The sequence below is a fragment of the Silene latifolia genome, chromosome Y (assembly GCF_048544455.1).
Source record: "Silene latifolia isolate original U9 population chromosome Y, ASM4854445v1, whole genome shotgun sequence".
In the NCBI taxonomy this organism is placed as follows: Eukaryota; Viridiplantae; Streptophyta; class Magnoliopsida; order Caryophyllales; family Caryophyllaceae; genus Silene; species Silene latifolia.
This window is the reverse complement of record NC_133538.1, coordinates 479,707,505-479,713,256: the sequence shown is the minus strand read 5'-3', so window position 1 is coordinate 479,713,256 and position 5,752 is coordinate 479,707,505.

Sequence of the window (5,752 nt, the reverse complement as noted above, 5' to 3'; positions counted from 1 at the left end):
AACAGAGTAAAACCTCAATAATAGGGTGATATTATTTTTCTGTCATGGCACGGAAACACTAACACGTATAAAAAATGGAAACTATAATGTATTAATACTATTATTATAAACCACAACAAACTCAAAGATTTCTCAATACTTTCACATATTACCACACACTCACTAACTCCTTTATTTCATGTCTCACACTCACAACAACAGCTCGTCCCAAATATACTCATATTATGATCTCAACTTATAACCAGTACTATACTACCATCATCAACCCAATGACTCAAACAAGGGGCTGGGTGAACCAGCGGGAGTACTACCACGACAAAATACTTCTATCTCATTGTCGACTTCAAAATATTAATTATCTCAGCAATAGCCATGGTCACAATGGACCCAAAACTATAACTTGGAACAAAGGCCCCAATAAAAGTAACCAATCTCAATCCATACTGTCAAAAGGTACAAAGTACCCTGCCCAATCCCATAAATATCACAATCTCAAAACCAATGTGAAACTTAATATTCTTAAAATCTTTCTTCTGTCAAATATAAGTAATCAGCCTTCTAACAACATATGGACACCAACTTAATTCATAGCATGTTCTCCTGCACTCACATTCACTTAGCTAATACTCCTTAAATCTCCACATACATGACCTCCTTATCATAAATAACATATCTCTAGCTATAGCAAAATTACATTAGCTATCTCTATTTATTTATAAATAATATTACAGTGAGGATAATTCACCTTAGGACATAAATAAACAAAGTAGACAACAATTATATAGTAACAACTTTACTTCCTTGAGACTAAATGGTTAACAAGAAACGACTGGCCATAGACATAATGTGCACACCTCTATGTCAGGTCCGCGCCTAATAAGAGTAAGAGTATCTAATGGCAGATCGAGGTAGGATTCACTCTACCTCATACTAACTATTAAAGGCAATTTTGTATGTCCGGCTCGCCACTGCGAGTTGTGAGCTTACTATAATTCTGGCATTTTTGTATGTCGGCTCGCCACCGAGGGTTGTGAGCCAAACTATAATCCTGGGCATTTTGTATGCACGGCTCGCCACTACGGGTTGTGAGCCAAACTATAATCCTCTAATCTTATAGCTTTCAATTTTAGCGAATACGCTTAATAAATTGTAAAATTCTGAAACAAAGCCGAGTTGTCATATTATTAAGAATATAGTATAATTACTTCCAAAAATAATATCACTCGGAAACTTACTCACTTTGCTTAGATGATACTAAAAAATAAATAGAGGACAATCATCACTTACAAATCGATATTTTCACATCAATAGAGTTTAGTCCCTTACCTTCAAAGTGACAATACCTGTTCCCGTGGTTCAGAGAGATTCTTCTATAAACTCTTCGTCTCAGTTTTATAGTTATCCTTCTATTAGCCGCTAATCACCGCTATAATCTTACATAAATATAACTAAAGGAAACTTAATACCACTAATTAAGGTCAAATAAAACGATAATTTGAACACAATAATCAAATATCCTAATTATATTTTAATTTGACACAAATTATGATAATAAAACTCGTTTTGATAATGAAACAAAGTCAATTTCAAATGAAGCTAATTCACTCTTAAGATAACTAATATTGTACCCATAACTTGTGTTATCCTACTGTACGAATAGTTCACTTCAAATAGGAATCACCATCATGCTCTTAGTATAGCCATATACCATTATGACAATCCAACAAAATCAAGTTCTCTTTAATTATATGTGCTCCTCTTAAACTGTATGTACTAAAACACTCCCCGATAACTAATCACACAAACTCCTTTCTATTTCCATTATATAACACACTCTCTTATTCCAATAGTTAACCAAGTCTCATCTCATTACTTCGTCTCACTCATTACTCTATCTCATAATATAATAATCCAATGTAACCATGTATCGTATTCTCGTCGTCGACCCTAAGACAAAGACAAGGGATGAGTGAACTGGCGAATAAGACCGCGAAACAATACTTCCATCTCAATATCGATTTCAAACTCAAATCAATAACTCAATAACCATGGTCAAGCTGGACCGAAAAGATAACTCAGCTCAAAGGCCCCATTACTCAATAGCAGAAACTAATTTCTATCTCAAATTCAAATCGATATCGTCAAATATTCCATTAACGGAACTGCTCAACACTTAGAGTAAAACTCTAAGCTACTCACCCACAAGTCGAGATCATAGGAATTGGCAACGAAAACACAATACAAAGCAATAAAACCCAATCGTGGTAGTTGATACCATATAAGAGTACGAGCCTCAAAACTAAAGATAAGATTCATATTAATAGGCTAAGTAAACTCCCTTCGTGCCTGACAAATCATTACTTAGGTGCTAAGCTTGAATAAGGCATTAAAACCCCAAATTGGTGAACTCTCGTACACTCACATGTCTGATAGTCAATCTATTCTTTTCATTAGTCTTCCCTTGCAATAAACCGTATAAGCCTTGTACTCAACCAAATCATATATCATTCAAATCCAGCCAAATCCATCTCACCAAAACCCCCATGTTAACAGTAATATTTATAATAATACATACTTATCTAATTGCAAATAGAAATAATAACAATCATGACAATTACCATGTATAAATTCTAATTATAAAACAGTGACAAATAATAATATATACACATGCATCCCCGAACAATAATACGATAATAGGATCGGTAGAATTGTATTATCTTTCGACGAATAATCAATCTGAACTACTCCCAACACACTCCAAAACGAGACCAAAACATTCATATGACTTGACTCCATGTTGGCAAGGAGTACGAATTTGGATCAAAATAAATCGATACAGTGGCAACTGGCAAGGCAGTCAACCAGGAATTTGTTTGTTCTGTTTATTCAAACAGAGATCAATTAAGAATTGGGCACTTCCTTTTAATAATCAATGTTGTTGATCATCAATATTGTAGTAGACTAGTGGAAATTTTTGGTGGAGCGTGCTTCAGAATTGAGGGGATGAAGATAAGTAGAAAAAGAGGGTTTTCTTTGTCCATTGGGATTCCCAAAGTGATAAGCATTCCCCATCTTTAGAAAAAAAAAATCCCCCACCGACTTAAAACGGATGATGAAATTTTTAAGTTCTGAACCAATTCCGAATTCTTTATTATTATTATTATTATTATTATTATTATTATTATTATTATTATTGTAATTAAAGTATTAAAAAGAATATTTAAAATATATTGGGGTATTACATTTCCCAAAATACTTAGTGATACCAATATGCGTCGATACCCCTCTCACACTACCTGGATGATCTGCTTTGCCGATTGCCCTAGCAAGAATGTCTACACGTCCTTGAGGCTTCCATTTTCCATTATGTACCTCTTTCTCACGGATCCTCTATATACACATAAAACCATTAAGCAGTTCACAACTATATAACTCTGACCACCAGTGATAGGAGTGACATATTTATTCAAACGTACAATTTTTTCTTTGATGTCCTTATCATATTCAGTTTCCGTCTTTCCATTCTTAGGAGTGTGAACTTCCATCCAAGCGTCGTGACGAATGAATTTTCCAAGTTTTGCCTACAATTCATTCATCATATTGATATCCTCTCAAAATATGTATGATTATTATGAACATATATAACTCCGACTAAAACACCTAATAGTCTAATATTATAAGAATTATGTACTTACAAGTTTTGTCTTAATCAATCTATAACCACCTCGAGAGCCATAAAATATGGTCTTTTTCTTTGAAATGTTCGCATTGTTCCTCTCATTCATAGCCTTCATCAAATAAATTGTATTAAGAAACGCAAGCATGACCAAACACTAAACTAAGTATACTTCTTTACTTATTATTATTAAGTTACCTTAAACTTGTCAGACTGCCTATAAGCGATATAGCTATCCTAATGGTCCTGACTGACATAAGGATACTATCTTGTTCGCCTTGTTTCGTATTTTACTCAATTCACTGATACACGGCGTACCGAGAGGCACATAATGTCTTACACAACAACCAATCCAACTCGCAAAATACCCGACATTCTCACCATATGGCAGCCCCGTATCTTTATCCCATTGTAAAGGATTAGGTATCTTTGAATTTATTGCTTCTAGGGAAACCTTGTGGCACATTCGACCCGCAGTATGTTGCAAATTATTCTCATTAGCTTATGTTGGAGTATGTGTCCTCGACAATAATGCGATCACATGTTTAAATCTCATATTAAGAATATATAAGGGGATGTAACATTTTATTGTCAACTGATCCGCATTAATTGGTAAAGATTGGCTGACTAGAGTTTGACATTACTGTCGTGTGACGGTGGTGATTAGTTGATCCCTTAAGGTCATACCTCTAGGGAAACATTCTTAATAGATAATTAATTAATTGTATATGGATACAAGTTAATTAATTCATTAAATTCGACAAGTGATTTTGTGAGTTAGATTACGCATCTTATTATAATTCAATTAAATAAGATTCGGTCTACGTAATTTAAATTATTTTATTACTTAGATTTATTTATTGTTTATGAAACAATTATAATAAAGAATGAATTGTTTATTATAAATACAAGTAGTTGTGATTTATAATTTTATAACCCATTTTAAGAAATTGTAATTGTGAATTACTAGTTAATTTTTGTATGTGATTAATTTTGTTTATGTAATGATTTTTAATAAGTTAAAAATCCATTATTTAAACCACATGTCTAATAACATGTCCAATTGTCACACAATACAAATTAACACATTGACAAACTTAAAATGGACCCTTATAATATTAAGGGTGCCGTGTAAATGAAGGGGAGAGGGTTGTTTTGTGCTTATTATTTTAATTAGTGGGTAACATGATGATTACCTACTAATCATAGGTATGCATACCTACACTCTTGAGAAGAGAAAAATGCAAAAGGATTGGGCACTCTACCCATGCCAAAACCGGTGGCCTCCTCTATACACACTCTAGTAGTGCTTTTTCAAATATACTCTAATTCATTCTTATTCTACAAATCTTGAGAAAAAAATAGTATTCTCTCTAATTGTTGGAAAATTCTTAAGAAGATAACCTCACAAAATCACAATATTATTATTACTAAAGGTAGTAATTAAAATAATATTAAGTCTTATTCAAGTAGTCTTATACTAATTCTAGTATCAAATTAGTATTTGATTTAAGAAGGTTTTCCTTGGTACAAATACATAAGGTGTAGATCTTGCTATTAGATCTAAGTTTTTAGGGCATTTGGATTATTCTTAAGAAGACTAACTTGGTAGGAGACCAATTTAGTATAAACCAATTTCGGCCCTCCTTATAAGAATGTCTAAATTTCTTCTTTTTATTTAAATTGTTATGCATGCATAAGTTCCTTTAAGTTTATGACTAAACTAATAAACACTTAGTTATTAGATGTGTCTAATAAGAGATTAATGAATCTAAGTTCTAACAATTGGTATCAGAGTAAGAGTTGTTGCATGCATAATCGGTTTTATTTTTCCGAGTTAATATGTTAACATATAAGACTAAAAATTTGTGATTTATGAAGATAAATGCCACGAAAATTTTGCATGTTAAACATTTTGGTCCTAAATTGATTCTAGGTCATTTTTGATAATTTATGGTATTTTATTGCTCTTTAATATGATTTTAGTATTTTTTTTGCTGTAATGTGAGTAAATATATATCAAAGTCAAAAAATAATTAAAAGTAGGTTTCGGGATCGAGTCCCATTACAATCATA